At 44.3% G+C, this 17,231-nt stretch overlaps 1 pseudogene; it reads left to right on the forward strand.

Annotated features, from left to right (window-relative positions):
• Window positions 1–14,524: 14,524 nt before the first annotated feature.
• LOC120396592 lies at window positions 14,525–15,246 on the forward strand (annotated as a pseudogene).
• Window positions 15,247–17,231: the final 1,985 nt, after the last annotated feature.

Raw genomic sequence — 17,231 nt, forward strand, 5'->3', positions numbered from 1 at the left:
GCTAAACATTTAGTAATATAGAAACACAAATTAAGGTAGCCTTACGTCTGCCCCTTTCTCACCATGTCCTGAGACCAATTCTTCTCTCACTAACCCCAATGCAATTCAGGAGGAAGTCCAATGAAGTCAATAGGGTTACACAGTCATAAAGCTCATGCAGATGAGAGCAGAATGCTCTGTGTAAGGTAGATGCTAATGTATAAATAGCTCAGCACAGCAACCACTAGCTAACAATAATATACCATGGCAATTTGGAGAGACACCTTTTCACATTGGCCATGAACAGTGAGAAGCCCTGGTCCTGTAGCTGCAGACATCTTAAATTGGGTCCACCATGGTTTAAACAAGTTGGTATGCATAGCTGAATCGTGAGAGCATACAGGCTTTTCTATAGCCACAGCCACAGGCCAGCTGGACTTGTTTACAGTGGGATAAAAACTATTTATTAAGACTGAGATTCTAATAAGCAATCACCCTGTTTCACATACTTTGCCATGATCTGTCACAAATGATTACTTTCGCAATATAAAGATTTATTAAAAGTGAAAGAAGAAGCAGCAGTACAGCAGGGAAGGAAAAATGATTACTAAACAAATAAGTGACTGAGTCAAAGGGTTTTATTTGAATATGTCAGGCACTTGATTCTCTGTCAGTGCTAAAGGCAAGCAGAACTGGAATAGTTTTTCTTTGAGACTATTCACCCTACCATTTGAATATAAACATTAGATAAGCTCGACTCCATTGCAGGATGATTATTTCACTTTGTTCTGCCAGAATCTTTCTGGCTAAACAAACACACGTAAAGAGCAAATTCAGATGCCATACAATGGAAGCCTGCTTGCAACCATAACTATACAGTCATGACTCTGGCCCCATGATGAGCTTGTCATGATTACAAAATTTCCTTTTAAATAAGACCTCTAATAAGTCCCTCGAGCTCAAAGACTTAACAAACAGGCTTGGTTGAAGGTATTCATCAAAATAAGATGAAAATCTGTGTCAGGTTCACAGCACACACACAGAAGTTAGATAAAACCATAAATACTCTTGCCAGAAGGCTGTAATGTAACACTACTTTATTTCTTAGAATTCAGAACAATAATGCACAAAACCCCCAAAGCAGAGATACACAAACCAGGCTGCTCCCTAAAACAGAGAGGCACAACTCAGCCCACTTTACTCTAGACTCTCTCTCTGAAAACTGACTGCTGCTAGGCCCAAATTGCATGTTTCCGTAGGCCTGGTCTACACTGGGGGGGATCGACCTAAGTTACGCAACTTCAGCTATGTGAATAACGTAGTTGAAGTCAACGTACTTAGATCTACTTACCGCGGTGTCTTCACTGCGGTGAGTCGACTGCTGCCGCTCCCCTGTTGACTCTGCCTGCGCCTCTCACGGCGGTGGAGTACAGGAGTCGATGGGAGAGCACTCAGGGGTTGATTTATCGCATCTAGATTAGACGCGATAAATCGACCCCCACTGGATCGATTGCTGCCTGCCGATTCGGCGGGTAGTATAGACATACCCTTATAGGGCACCTAGCCTGCAAGCAGGACCAGGAAACCTCCCCCGCTGAAATTTAAAGTGACAGATTACAATTTTAGCACAGTTTTTAGTACACCACAATCTGCTTCTCCATAGTCTGGATTGAATGATGACATTCTGGGAACTTTTTTCCATATTTTTGGTGTGTGAACATAGGTACTAGCCTATGTGAAACTCATGAAAGCAGTGGAGCTCCAAAGGCAACTCCCTCACAACGTGGGGAAAGGACCACAAAAACAGGGGCCTCAACTAACTGACAGGGGACAAATATTGAGAATACAGACACAGGAATGAGGTTAAGGGTCAAAACAAGGGATCCAGAAGGGGACATCCAGGAAGGAACCCCAGACAGAGCCTACGACTCCAAGCAAGTATCAACGCAGGTAAAGTCAAACTGATTCCTCTGCTTCTAGTTTGGATACTGAACAGTTCATATTCGTGATTAGTATCAGAGCACCCTAATAAACTAGAGAACTGAACTGGTGGGACAGTCTCAATAGGACAATGTATCTACAGTAACCATGATGCTTAGGTTGTAGTTTTGCCACATACACTCACTTGTGCTGCACTACACTGCTGCGGTTGCACTGGGTATCTATCCCACAGTCTCCAGTGCAACTACAGGGTGTGATGCAGTGGTTTGTGGGAGATTTCAAAAGGCTTCCTGGGAGCCCAGCAGAAATGTGGGAGGTCAAGCTCCCATGGGCTCCTTGAAAACGTCTCTAAGTCCTTGTGACTAAGTGAGAGGCTTTACACCACTTTTGTGCTCCCACAAACCTGGGCCAGCTATGTGCCAGTCCAATTGTCCAGTCAATGCCCCTTTTTCTCCAGTCATGGCCCCATACTGCTATGGGAAGGAGGGGTGTCACAAGAGCTGCTATGCTAGCTCTGTGCCACTGGAGGACCCCAGTATAGTGAAGAGATCCTCCTATAGTTGGCTACACCAGATTTTAGCTGCTTTGCCAAACAGTTCATTGATTGCTTTGACTAAGGATATGATTTTGTCATGGATTCCGTGACTTTAATGGACCTCCCTGACTTCTTCAGTTCCAGGCTGTCAGCCCGTCCCCCACAGCAGTCAGGCCCTACCCCCACATTAACGGACAGGTCATGGGCTTCCATGAATTTTTGTTTATTGCCCATGACCTGTCCATGACTTTTACTAAAAATAACCATGACAAAATCTTAACCTTACTAAAGACTCATACAAAAGTTGGAGTGGCTGCCACTGTTTTAATCTGCAGCTCAGAATGCATTTTAAAGAGTTACGGAAATCCCATAAACCTCCTCTCACCTAAAAGCAGATATTTTTTATAGATTCAAGATCAGAAGGGACCACTGTGATCATCTGCTTTGCCCTCCTATATATACAGGCCATTGAATTGTCCACAGAAGCTGGAGTAAAGCATGTCTTTTAGAAAAAGATCTCTTTGGATTTTGTCCTTAGAAATAAATAGTGTTGACCATTAAAACACTCTCTAGCATGAAGTCTCCATATTTACCAAACAGTCTGGGAACTGGGCAAAAAGTCTTGATAACGTTCCAATAAAAACATTTACACCTAGCAATGTAATGTGGTTCTTGCCATTTCCATGGCCCTTGGTGCCATGAACCTGCCTTCAGCACAAAGATCCTTTCCCCCAAATTACTATTTCCATTGGCGTCCATTCTGTATTAGCCACCATTCACCATAACACAAATGAACACGTTTATGGATGTTTATTGAAAATAAATGTACTACAGTAGTGCCTAGAGACCAGAAGCCCACTGTGCCAACATACATACTGTACAAACATATAACAGAGACAATGCCTGCCCTGAAGAGCTTACCACCTCCATGTAAGACTATAGACAACAGATGGATCAAATAGACAGATGGGAGAGACCAGGGAAACAATGAGATGATACTGATCAGAATGAAAAAGGGTAGTTACAGCAAACCACCTGCCTTGCCATTGTTGATTTTTTTGTGGTCCTCACAGCAGAGAAGGGTTTTAAGGAGTACTCTGAAGGAAGGCATGGAGCTGGCTTTGCAGCTATCTACAGGGAGCTCGTCCCATGCATAAGGGGGTAGCATGGGAGAAGGCATCAAAGTACATGAAGGACAAATTAAAAAATCGACAATCACAACTGGTATCATGGAATCTTCCCAACAAAGTGTAAATATTAATTAGTGGAAGTAAATTAGATCATGTAATACAGTTCTACTAAGGACCTAAAGGGATCTTTTCTCATCTTGCTATCCAGGGATTTATGCATGTAAAGTCCTGTGCATCAAGACACTTGTAAATTGCTTTGTGTTTCAAGCAAGTGTCTTACGAGTCCAAGGTCAGTCTTCTTTGACATCCTGTTCCCCTCACCATGACACAATGGGCCAGATTCTCTACTGAAATAGGCCCCTTTGCAAGGCTCAGGTAGAACAAAGGAGATTGAATCTGGCTGTAAATTGCCAGCAGGAAATTCTCCTGGCATAGAAGAACTCCCCACTAGCATAAAGCTGGTGGGAGCCCTATGCCAGCTACTCCCCAAGCCCATCACCAGCAAAGGAATGTTTTAGAAGAAGGAAGGGAGCATGCTGGAGTGGTGCTTTGCTACATCCATCCTCTAGGAGACTCAGTACCACTGGTATAAATGACTGCAGCTCCGCAGCTCCTCCAACTCTCATTAGGACAAGAGCAGACCAGCCTTCAAGCTCAGGGAGCCATAACCACCTTCCTGACCCACCCATGTGCCACCCCCTCACATCTCCTCCCTGTCCCCCTGCATGCTGAGCAGACACCAACCACAGGAGAGGTTCACTGTGTCCTCAGAGCCTGGGCTGAATATTCAGCTGAATCCAGACTTGACTCAGCTGAGGGGAAGAACCACAAAATTGCTGTTTGCAGCTCTTTAGTCCTGGGGCAGTTCTATGCTGTCCCTGTCCCTTCTGGATGTCATTATCCTGGCAGAAGTGTAGGGTACTCTGGCTGTGTCCCCTTCCTCTCTGGAGTGCAAAAGGAGGTATAGGATGGAAGGAAATGGTGTAGAAGCAGCTCTAGGGCAGTCAATGATTCTTCAGCTCAACATTCCTGGCAGCTTTAGGTCCCTGGAATGGAGTAAAGGTGACTTAGCATGAGCCAGGATCCAGCCCACTGTATTCACTTTAATCTAGTAATCAGCTGGTAAAGGCCACTGCAAAACTGTGTGGTTAAAATGCCTCTTCCCACAAGGGCTATAGTGTCACCTGCACAAGACACATGGTTATTCATGGTCTGAGGGCCTGAGGCCTTAGTCTCTCTCTTGAATTCAGCAAAACTCTGGCGAGATCAAATATATCACTACTACGAGAGACACAAAACCATTTATGGTCATTAAATGCTTTAGGGCACACTATGCAGTGGTGGGGGTATTAATCCCAATATGCTGTCAAATTACAGGTCCAGTTATTGGATGTTGCTTTTCCAGCTTCCCCCTGCACTTTCAGTGGAATGCATTTTCAGCTGCGTTCTTTACTTTCTATTCTCAACTGCTGTGTGGTTCTGCTGAGCAACATTAAACAGCTGCTGAGTTCCATGCCAGAGGTGGATCCGTTTCAGTTGTAGGTGAACTGATCCATTTCTATCCCTTAACCTTCTTCACAGAGATATGGGTCCAGTAGGCAAAGGATATACATCATGTGATAATTTTTCAGCAAATGGAGGGAATTACTGATTAACTTAGCAGAGGCTGTTGTTGGAAGAGGAGATGTCAATGGAGCTGTTTGAGAACTATTTTGAGCCAACAATGACCACCACATTTGCCCACAGAGTAACTGCGCTATCAGCATCACTCAGTACACTGCAAAGCAGCTTTGGATACCTGGAGAAGGAAGGGTGTTACATACAAATAAATTCTAGTCTAAAATAGCAGACAATACAATCCTGACTGGCTGGCACAGTTTTCTATTGGACAACTCAGCTAGAAGGTACACCATATTGCAGTTAGGAGACAATGACAGAGAGAACAGACAGAGAGACGATGACAGGTGTTAGCCATGTTGCTTAATGCAAGACTGGAGGGTGCTCAGACACTGTGGGGATGAGGCCAGTTTAATACCCTAGGCAGGACAGAATGCCTTTAAAAATTCATCAAAACTTTACATTCCGACTGGTGGATTTCAGGACAGGAAACAATTTGTTATTCTGGTTCAGATTTGATTTAGGGTTTACTACATGCTTCAGCTGAGGCATGTAGGTAAGACATGTCATGGAGGGGTTTTATCTTTCAATTAATGGCATTATCGTGACAAACTGTATTTAAAAGCCATAAAATATGAGGGGTGGTAGTTATTTGACACGCATGTAATTGCTCATGTAGGGTGTTAAAAAAATGAAAAATAATAGTATTAATAAACAGTCTGATTGAGAAGAATTCCAAAGGTGCATTACAAATTAGTTCCACGGACAGGAATCACTTTCCTTGGCAATGAAACACAGCCACCTTTGGAATGGAAAGTGACAGCTGTCCAACTGTGCACAGCAGCACTTGACAGCAGTTTGAGACAGGAAGTGAAGAATACCAAAGCCAGCTGAAACACAATATGCTTTTTCCTCCTTGCATATTTTTTAAAAAAACTCCATGGTCTATTAGGGCCTGAGCCAAACCCTCTAAATCAGGAGGAAGATTCCCACTGAGTCCACTGGGCTATGGATCAGGCACCTCTTTCAGCACGTCATTCAGATGTCATTCAGCACGTCTTTAGAAAAAGTGCATCTGTTTCCTGTGTTGTACTTCACTTTACAGATATAAAATGATCTGTATTATTACTGATTCTTGCTATCAGTAAGTCCAAATTCTAGGCTACTGGAGTGACTAATGCTGACAGTAATTTCAATTTTCTAATGAATTTACCAAAAGCATGAACAAGAATTTTATATTTCAGAGATCTTATGAGGAGTAGTATGCCTACTTTACCTGCTTGTGGGGATCCTACCACAATGGAGCTCTGATCTCAACTGGGGACTACTGCAATACACATGTGAAAGAACAACAACTATAATTCAGCGTAAATTGGTGCATCAAATGCTATAGGGATAGAAGGGCATGTTGCAGCAGGAAAACAACTGACAGGAGGATATAAAAAGTGTAAGTTAATTGCCCTAAGGCAAAATTCTGCTCCCAGTTACATATGTGTAGTAAATCTGAAGTATCTCCATTGAATTTTTAGTGGAGTTACTCCAGATTTACCTGGATTTAGCTCTGAGTAGAACTGACTGCTTAGCTCTTCCTGCCAGACCCTCTCCTTCCACCCTCTCTGAATGTAAGTTACCTCAGTTTACTCTGATTTACCATTGTGTAATTTAGATGTCTATTTACATCCTCTCTGTATTTAGCCTCACACTTCTCTTGTAACTAGTACAGTTATGCAAAATAAACATGTGTACATAAATGGTCATAACAACTCTCACAACCTCCTGTATTTCACACACCATGGTATGCATTTTAAACTGGCTTCTTAATGCACTTACAAATTTCACCGCTAAAGCGCCACACACACCAATCACATCATTGTTTCCATAGTAACTACTATACTTCAAAAAGGAAAAACCAGAGGGAGATTAAAAAAAGGTCAAACCTCAAAGAAGTAGCATAAACAAACTATGAGCTGGTGTTAGAGGAGCTAGAAAGTGCTCAGCACTTACTCAGGAAAAACTTTTGGCCATGATCCAATGTCCACTGAAGCCAATGGGGATTTTTCTGTTAAATTTAATGGACACTGGATCAGGGTCCTTAAGACTAATGTGATCATGCCAGCCACGTGGTGGTAACATTGAATTGCATCTCTGCACTCACTTGGCTAGAGAAACTTCAAATAAAAATTTTCAGCTGGTCCCTTATGGATCTAATTAAGTTTTGGAACCAGGCAGCAGACCCACTGGTGTTACTGACCAACCCACTGAAACTAGGAGAGGCCAGTAGAAACCAGCAGAGACCAGCTGAAGGATTCTAAGAGTTTACTACTGTTACTCACACCTTCTTGTCAACTGTTGAAAATGGGCCATCCTGATTATCACAACAAAGGTTTTTTCTCCTGCTGATAATAGCCCACTTTAATTGATTAGTCTCATTAGAGTTGGTATGGCAACAAGTTCTCTGTGTATATATACCTTCCTACTACATTTTCCACTGCATGCATCCGATGAAGTGGGCTGTAGCCCACGAAAGCTTATGCTCAAATAAATTTGTTAGTCTCTAAGGTGCTACAAGTACTCCTGTTCTTTTTGTTGATACAGACTAACATGGCTACCACTCTGAAACCTACCTCCTCTCTCAGTGGCAAAGTACTTTTCCTGCGCCTGGAAGACCCATGTGATGATAATTCCTAACTACAACTGTTCTCTGGACATTTGTTAATGGCATCAGAGATGGCTGATTACTTTGAGGAGTTTGTTATGGACTTGGTCTTTCATTGTTACCATAAGCGGGAAGGCACCTGATGTAATGTATTTCCTGTCTTAGCATCCATGAAGTTATCAGTGCAGGGTAATATTTCTGTCCCAAAAAAGGGCCTTCAGTTTACTGTTTGCTGTATAAATTGCCATTAAATATAGAAAATAAAAATGAAGCCACTGCAAATGTTTACCAGGATGACATTAAAATAGGGTTAAGAAGCCGTTAAAAATGTCAGTATTATAATTTTGTTTTTAAAATGAATTTGACTTCTCTATTCCCATTAAGTCAATGTTTCCGTGCCCGAACCCTATGGCTAGTCAGTCATGCATTCAGTTTTGTGTAAATCATTCCTAACGTACAAGCAGAGCTGTTTATTGGCTAGAAGGAAATAAATGTGTAACTGGGGATTTTATTCATTACACAAGCAATACTGCTGAATTCAGTCTGGATTAGTCACTTGGGTACGGATTATATGCAGAATAAGGGCTGCAAGAGCAGGCTCTGAACCTACAATTTCCATCTACCATAGAAGTTTTTCTAAAAATTGCTTGAGAAATAATCAAAATCACTCAACTGTTAAATCCCTTTCAAAAAATACCATTTAGTGCAATTCTCAGTGACATCAAAATAAACAAAACAGACCCAACCTAAAGGAGCCATTAAGATGTTTCATTTTGGGAAATCAGCATTGTTCAACATCATAGAGCAGCAAAACCAGGCCCAGCATCTGATCTTAAAAGGCCGGTTATGAAATACAGTTCTGAGAAAATAAAAAGTGTCTCTCCAAATTGGGCTTTGCAGGCAGGTGACGGGAAACCACCCTGTTCCTGAATGAAAAGCTGCTGGGCTGATGATTTGCAACCAGTAAAAAGTTTGCCAATTTATAAATTATCACAAGACTAGGAATAGTTTATGGTGATTAAGAACAGAAAACCTTGCCTTTAAACGAGGATCCCAAGAATTCATAAGATTTTCAAAATGCTCTTTAACCGTTACAGGGTTTGAACTGTATTATCCACATTAAAAAACAAACAAAACAAACAAACAGTGCCCCCTCCCTCAAGATTTCACAGGATGCTCTAATTGAGACCCCTGGCCTTTCAGACCTTTTTCATATATTGCAACTATATATTTATATTCAAGGCCAAGACAAAAAAGTTACTCATAAGTTATTTGCTCCGCTAATGCACACAAATGTTTGTGGTAAATTGACAGGGAGCTCATCTTGGTGACTGCTCCAAAAATATTGCCTTAGTCTGTGAAGCAGCACCCTGCACATCTTACATCTGGCAAGAAACAAGAGTGCAAGTGCCTTTAGCGTACAATTTTGCTACATATTTACCGGATATCAGTATATTCAATAGTGTGGGAGCATTGTGGGTTCTGATCTCAGTCACATCTGGAGTTAACACCATTGACCTTGGTGGAGTTAATCTGGATTTACACTGGGGTAACTGAGGTTAGAACCTGGCATACTGATGATCGCTTATTTTTCATTTTGTGAAAGAAAATTATTTGAGTAACGATAGTCTCAAACCCAAAGCAAAACTGAGTGGATTCTTACTCACAGTTAACACCGCACACCCTGTTCGTGTGAAGAACAGGAAATTTCCAGCTTGGAAATCCCCTTGCACCAACGCCACATCCATCTTCATGAAAAGCGTGTGCACCACCATATGAGAGAATTCTGACAGGCCCATCTGCTACGAATGTCAGGGAGTCACTCCTTTAAACAGTTAACTTAGCTGAAAGAGCAAAAATATTTTCTGGAGTAAGCATTTTAAAAAAATATATCTATCTACAAAATAGAGATAAGGTGGGTAAGGTAATATCTATTATGGACCAACTTCTGGCAGTGGAAGGGACAAGCTTTTGATCCCAACAGGAGTTGGTCCAATAAAAGATATTACCTCGCACACCTGGTCTCTCTCATATCCTATGCCCAACACGGCTACAGCAACACTGCAGACAGTCTGTAATGTTCATATTTGCCCAGCTGACAACTAAGATGTAAACACACACCTCAAGAGAGAGCCTTAATTCAAGCCATGCTCACCCTTCACCTCCCCAAAGCCCCACTGGGACATGGTTTGGGGTAGGGGTTTTCCACTTAACAAAGCAAGAAAAAACTAGAATTCCCCAAGGAATGCCTCAGAGTGCATCTAAACCCAGCTGTTTCCAGATTGGCAGCTCCACTGGGGCTAGTGAAAGTGGGAGCTCTAATGTAGACAAAGCATATTTGTCAAAATGCTGGCACCCTGTCTACCCTAGAGCTTCCACCACTGTGGTCACTGGGTAGAGCTGCACTGGTGGTGGCAGTGGTAGAAAACGTTAGGGCAAAGAAGCCTCCTGGAGCCATAGCACATAGTAAAATAGCAGTGAGCACTATTGACCCATTACTGCCACCAGCACCTCTAGTTCACTTTATTACTTCTCTCTCTCTTTCATTTATTTCCTTCGATAGTTCTCATTTTTTCTGATTTCTGCTGCATTTTGCTTACATAAAACTTTTCTTTACCTTCCTTTTCTAATACCCGGAGAAGTGCTTCAATAGATGCCGAGAGCCACCTGCTCCTGCACAGGGACTGCATAATGGATGAACAGGTTCTGCACAACAGAGCCCTACTCTATGTGAACTCCCAGGCTAGCAAAGAAGGTGAGATATGGGCAGGGGCGGCTCCAGGCACCAGCACGCCAAGCTGCCGCCGAATTCGCGGGACCGGGGACCTCCCGCAGGCAAGCCACCGAAGGAAGCCTGCCTGCCGTGCTTGGGGTGGCAAAATGCCTAGAACCGCCCCTGGATATGGGTGGGATGGGGAAAAGAATAAGTGGCAGCAATAAGGTCCATAACTAAGCTAATCCTCACCCTGGGGGATGGGCATAAAGGCCCTTGGAGGTTACTCCATTTATTGGATTGGAATAACCTGTGTAGAGTAGCTCTCAGCTGCTCTGGCTCCTTGCTTCTGTCACATGCACACTCAGCACTTAGCCTGATTACTCAGGATGGGTGCTGGGCTTACAATTTGGCCCTTCAGGCATTGTCATTAAGAAGACAGTGACTTGCTAAGGGTACGTCTACATTACAGGGGCTACAGTAGCACAGTTAGGGGGCTGCCAGAAGTAGCGTAGATGCTTCCTACAACAGAAGGCATTTTTCTGTTGATGTAGTTAATCCACCTCTCTCAGAATTCTTCTATCAACCTACCTCCTGCTATAGCAGGGGTTAGGCTAACCTAATATCTCACAGGGTGTGAAATTTTTCAGAGCCCTGAGCGACATAGGTCAATCTGATTTTGAGGTGTCCACCAGGCCTACGAATGGAGAAATGCCCAGTGAGATGTTTCAAAGCTGTATTCCATGCTGTGTACATTCTGTGTGTGCAGTATTTGTCTCCAGCATGAAAGCTCTCTTCCGGCTCTGCACAGTACCCACCACAAAGAACCAGGAGTGCATTAACCAGAACACCTCTCACTTCCTAGGCTCAGGCAAAGCCAGGAGCACTGACCCCAGGAAGGGCTGCCCTCCCAATAAATAAATCTGGAATGACAAGACACATACGCAGCCTCCACAACACACATTCACTTAATTTTGTTCCCAATTCCTGTTCACAGTGTCTCATTTCAATATAAGGTCTCCTGAACCTGGAGTTTGCCTGCCTGTTTTTGGCCCCAATCCTGTATCAGGGTCCATTAGTGTGCATCTGGCACCTGTGTCAAGTCCCACTGAAGTCAATGGGACTCCACATGGGTGCATGGGGGTCTAATATAGGGGGTTCTAATGCATGATCTGGGCTTCTGTCTGCAAAGGTTCATACACATGTGTGGTGTTGTGAGGTGAGGGGAGCCCTCTCTACTCATCCATCATAGAGCACTCTTTTCCTCTGCTCCATGGGACACGGGTGACAGAAGCCTCCCTCACAGGGCCCACTGCTCCAGCATGTGCATGTGCCCTAAAGGCCATGCCACTAGCAATGGCTGGGGAATGAAGGGCCTCATGAGCAGAAGCAACAGCAGCAGGCTATCCTCCCTTGGCTGCCTTGAAGATTGGGACCAGCAGCAGCCAGGGCTACCTTCCTCCCTGCCCAAAGATCAGCAGCAGTAGGGCCCCTGGCTGCAGGTACTTACCTGAGCCCCTGGATCTGTAGGGACCTTTTGTGGAGCAGTGCCTTCTGCTGCTGGCAATCTGCTCCACATGCTCTCTCCTCCAGCTGCATGTCATGATGTGACCAGGTAACCCCAGAGCTGGGCATCCTTGGCACAGCCCTGCTGTGCCTTTGGGTTAATCCACCCCTGCTGCTGGATTTGAGAAGCAACATAAATGCTTGCCTTTAAGGTACCCTCTCATAGAATTAGAAGGGACCTCAAGAGATCATCTAGTCTAACCCCCTCTGCTCAAAGCAGGACCAATCCCCAAAGTGCCCCCTCAAGGATTGAACTCATAACCCTGGGTTTAGGAGGCCAATGCTCAAACCACTGAGCTATCTCTCCCCCCTTCCAGCTACAATACAAACACTGAGGGGACAAAGTTCAAGAACTGAACAAGGAGGAAAACAAAACACAAGTGGAGAATGAAGAGCTGAGTGGTCCCATTTGAACTTGGCTTAGGTTCAAGTTAAGCAGCTGAAAGAGAGTTTCTGATCCAATATATTAATGTTAAAAATGGAAGTGGAAATTATGTATTGGGATACTTATTTATAGAACCTGACATCTTAAACTCATTCTGTACACAACAGTTCAGACCCAGAAGACTTTCCACCCCAACTTTCCATCTCAGTAGTGTCACGTTCAAGGTTTTCAGTCCATTTTGTTTAAACAGCTGCAATGCTGTTACAAGAAGAGTGCACAATAAAATTTTATAAATCTTGGCAAAAAAATATCTGATTCTGTTTAGGTTTCCTGTTAGAAAACTGAGCATGTTTTGCTCATTGCAGCAGTAATAGCTCCAGTAAAGTGACACTTAAAGGCCTGCATCTGGAAGAATGAAAATGGAAAGATTTCCCAAGAAATATAGTCTTTTCTGCCAGCAACAGGTCTGAGTCTGTCCAGCTTGCTTCTTTGGAATGTCTGTAGTGTTTAAGGACGTTGGCTAATCTTTCTTCAGCTTTATGCTCACCACTTTTTGATCTTACTCTTCAGTGTTCTTCTTTCAAGCCAAAGAGACACACTGGAGCTCAGATTCTATTACTGTTTTTATCACTGGAAACCAGAGAAAATTAATTTATATACAACACTTTTCAGGCAGCAAACATGCTCTATTTTGTGCATAAGTGACACTAAACAGTGGCCAGTGGTCCACGGACCACTTGCTGAGGGTCCACGCAGAGATGGCAGGCTATATGATGCAGATTGCACCTCCTTTCTTCACAGCTTTTTCTACGTGTGTCATTACAGGGAAGAACCTGGCTGCCTGTAGAAGCAGCCACAGGAATGTTGTATGAATGTGACTGAGAGAGGAAGTGGCCCTTAGAAATGAGAATAGAAGGGTAGGGCCTCCATCAGCAAACCTCCACCTTGATGGGGGGGGAAAGTTACATAGCAAAGCCATTTAAAGGGCCTTTCAAAATTATGTAGAAGGGATCAGTGCTTCAGCTTTCTGTATCAATATTGTTATTTCACTGCTAGAAGACACTATATATACTCAAGTATCAGGAGGTAGCCATGTTAGTCTGTATCCACAAAAACAACAAGGAGTCCAGTGGCACCTTAAAGGTTTTAACAGATTTATTTGGGCATAAGCTTTCATGGGTAAAAAACCTCACTTCTTCAGATAAATCTGTTAGTCTTTAAGGTGCCACCGGACTCCTTGTTGTTTTTACTATATATACTGTGTGCTACTGCTACACAAGGCATGGGCTCCTCTGCTGTGATTCACGGAGCATTGCTGTAAAAAGTTCTAAAGCAACGTTTCAGCAAATGGTACAGACGTATGTTCAGAAACTAAAATAAGGGCCGACAGCTTTTATTAGTCCATTGCTCGGGGCATTTAAAATGACACTGGACAATACACTAGTAAACGTACTGGCTTCAAATCTGGCTTCTGCTGTGGTTCCTTTATGCTGTGTCTTAGGGTTGCCAGGTGTCCAGTTGTGGACCCGAATGTCTGGTCGAAAAGGAACCCTGGTGGCTCCTGTTGGAACCGCCGACCAGGCCATTAAAAGTCAGGAACCAGCACAGCGGGGGCCTGGGACAAAGGCAGGCTACCTACCTGCTCTGGCACCACGCTGCTCCTGGAAATAGCCTCCAGTCCCTGTGGCCCGTAGGTGTGGGATTGAATGTGAGATGCTGAAGGCTTCTGGATTGAGAATTGTGTGTGAAGGGCTGGCTTTGGGCTTGTTCTCATTGGCCAGCTAATTGTGAATAGGTAGACAGGTGTGTAGAATGATAATTACCCTATGAGTTACAGCTGCGGCTGTGTGGGTTTAATTAACTAATTAGCAATTGTGATTGCTTATCATGTTGTATATAAGAGCATGCTGGGAATGAATAAAGATGGATGCATACACACACACTCTCTCTCTCTGCTTGGACTTCGTTCCTGCTCTTGCGATGCAACAAATGGTGACCCCGATGTGATACAGACTTACAGTGCAGTGAACTAGTCAGAACAAGCTGGATCATCATTGAAACAAAACACAGTGAGAGAAGTACAGCTGTGGATGCTTCTCTTTTGAAGGTAATCATCAAAAATGAATTTAAGGAGCGTTACTCGCTGAATCCAGAGTATATAACTGATGTTGTGTATGAAAAACCTTATATCACTATTGAACTGAAACAAAATGTTTCCCAGAAGTCTGCCAAGAGTGTGGATATATCTGACGTGGCTTACTACTTTGAAAAAGATGTCAAAGGTGACTCACACTACAGATAAACATCAGTGAAGAACCTCTAAAATTTGATCAAGCTCTAATCTACTATGTTGATGAAAAGCCCCCAGAGTTTTCCATGAAACGTCTGACTGCTGGTATTATTGCAGCCATTGTAGTGGTGGTACTAGCAATTGTTGCTGGAATTATTGTACTGGTTATCACTAGGAGAAGGAGAGGAAAGTATGAGAAGGCTGAGGCAAAGGAAATGAATGAAATGCAAAGAGAACTAAACCCATAACTGAAGTCACTAGAAGACAAATCGTGAACTATCAAGAAGGCAAACAGAACTAAAACAAGATAAGTACTAGTACCACTGTTGCCAATCTTGAATGAAGATAGTGTAGGTGGCCTGAATTGATAAAAAGAAAAAGAAGGACGCACCTGAAGTCCCAGCGTCGAGCGGCCGGAGGGGGGGGAAAAAAAGAAAAAAAAAAAGCGCACGGCTTTCACGAGCGAGCAGCTGCTGGAGCTGGAGAAGGAATTCCACTGCAAGAAGTCCATGAGCCTGACGGAGCGCTCGCAGATCGCTCACGCCCTCACGCTCAGCGAGGTACAGGTCAAGATCTGGTTCCAGAACCGCCGCGCCAAGTGGGAACGCATCAAAGCTGGGAGCTGCACGGCGTCCGAGCGAGCAGCTGAGAGCTGCAGGGCGTCCGAGAGAGGAGGCATTCCTGACAAGCGGCTGGGAGCCGCAGGGAATCCGAACGAGCGGCTGGGAAGCCGCGGGACGTTCGAATCAGGGAGACGTACCTGACAAACGGCTGGGAGCCGCAGGGTGTCCAAGTGAGCGGCTGGGAAGCCGCAGGGCGTCCGAGTGAGCGGCTGGGAAGCCGCGGGGCGTCCGAAGAAAGGAGGCGTACCTGACAAGTGGCTGGGAGCCGCAGGGCATCTGACAAGGGAGGCACACTCGAACCAAGAAGTGAGCAGCTAATATGGGAACTGCTGCGTCAGCAGATTTGATACGCATCACGGAGCGGTGGGGAGAAAAGTTCCCCTCTGATGCGTTATCCCGCCTGTTGCGGTGGGGACGAAGAGGGGGACTTTCCGTTCAATCGAGTAGTAATACTGTTTGGGAGCGGTTGGGCTGTGAGCTCTGGAAATCAGTGGCTCAGGGCGATAAGAAGGTTTTCTCCCTGAGTCCAGTATGGCTCACCGCGCAGAGACGATTGGAGGAGTTTGAGGATGAGAGAAGACAACTTCAGAAAATGGCTGATTTTGCAGTAACACTGGAGCAAGAACTGGAACAGGTTAAATTGATTCTGCATCAGCGAGATCTACAGTTTGAATCTTTACAGCAAGAGCATCTAGTGCTCATGAAGCAGCTCACCTTAACCCAAGAATCATTGCACACCAAAGAGCAGTCCCTAAATGACCTACAGACTCAATATGATGAGCTGGTGGCCATGGAAGTGAAAGAATTAAAACGGGAGTTACTGAAACTTCGAAGTGAAAAGCAGTCCATTGATGTTGAATGCTCAAGACTTCAGAAGGAAGTATCCCAGGTTCACCAGCAGATAGTGGAGTTAGAAAGCCACCTCCAGTCAGTGCAAAAAGAACGGGATGCACAAATCGCTGATGGAGGAAATAACCAGGCTTCCCATGAACGGATTCAAGCTTTGGAGATAGAGCTGCAGGCTGTTAGCCACAGTAAGATGATGTCGGAGAAAGAGCTGCAAGAAGTAATTTCACTTACCAGCCAGGAGCTTCGAGAATCTAGGAGAAAGATAAAACTTTTGGAAGAAATAAACAAGAAGTTGGCCCTCAAACTGGAACATGAACAGGGGAAGCTCACTGGTTTTGGTCAGTCTAACATTGCTTTGCGAGAGCACAGCAACATCCTCGAAACAGTACTAGCAGAGAGAGAGGCAGACCTGGTGCAGCTGAATCTCCGGGTTCAAGCAGTCCTAAATATTCAAGCTTTACAGACTGCCTTCGAAAGAGAAAAGTCAAACGTTAATAACCTTCAAAAGCAGGTTGCGGCAGCCAAAGTAGATGCAGCACATAACCGTCGTCATTATAGAGCTGCGGTTCTTGAGCTGAGTGAAATTAAGAAGGAGCTACAAGCCAAAGAACTGCTTGTCCAAACCCTTCAGGCTGAAGCAGACAAACTACACGCTATTATTGAATGTGCTCATGCCTCTTTTAAGGCGCTCCTTTTAAGACAAAAAGGGGGGATTTGCAGTGAGCGGGCAGACGCCTTGGATAAGACGCCTGCCACTCGGTTGCTGCAAGCTCTTAATTGGTTACATCTTGGTAAAAACAGCCAGGTGCCCCCCGCGATTAAACATGTCAACGGGATGACTGGGGAAGAGCAGGGTGCGGCCCCCCGACCCTCGGTCAAATGGTTTGATTATCAGCAGCAAATATGGAAAGGACCAGTTGACTTGCTAACGTGGGGCAGGGGTTATG

Source organism: Mauremys reevesii, linkage group 2, assembly GCF_016161935.1.
Source record: "Mauremys reevesii isolate NIE-2019 linkage group 2, ASM1616193v1, whole genome shotgun sequence".
Taxonomy (NCBI): domain Eukaryota; kingdom Metazoa; phylum Chordata; order Testudines; family Geoemydidae; genus Mauremys; species Mauremys reevesii.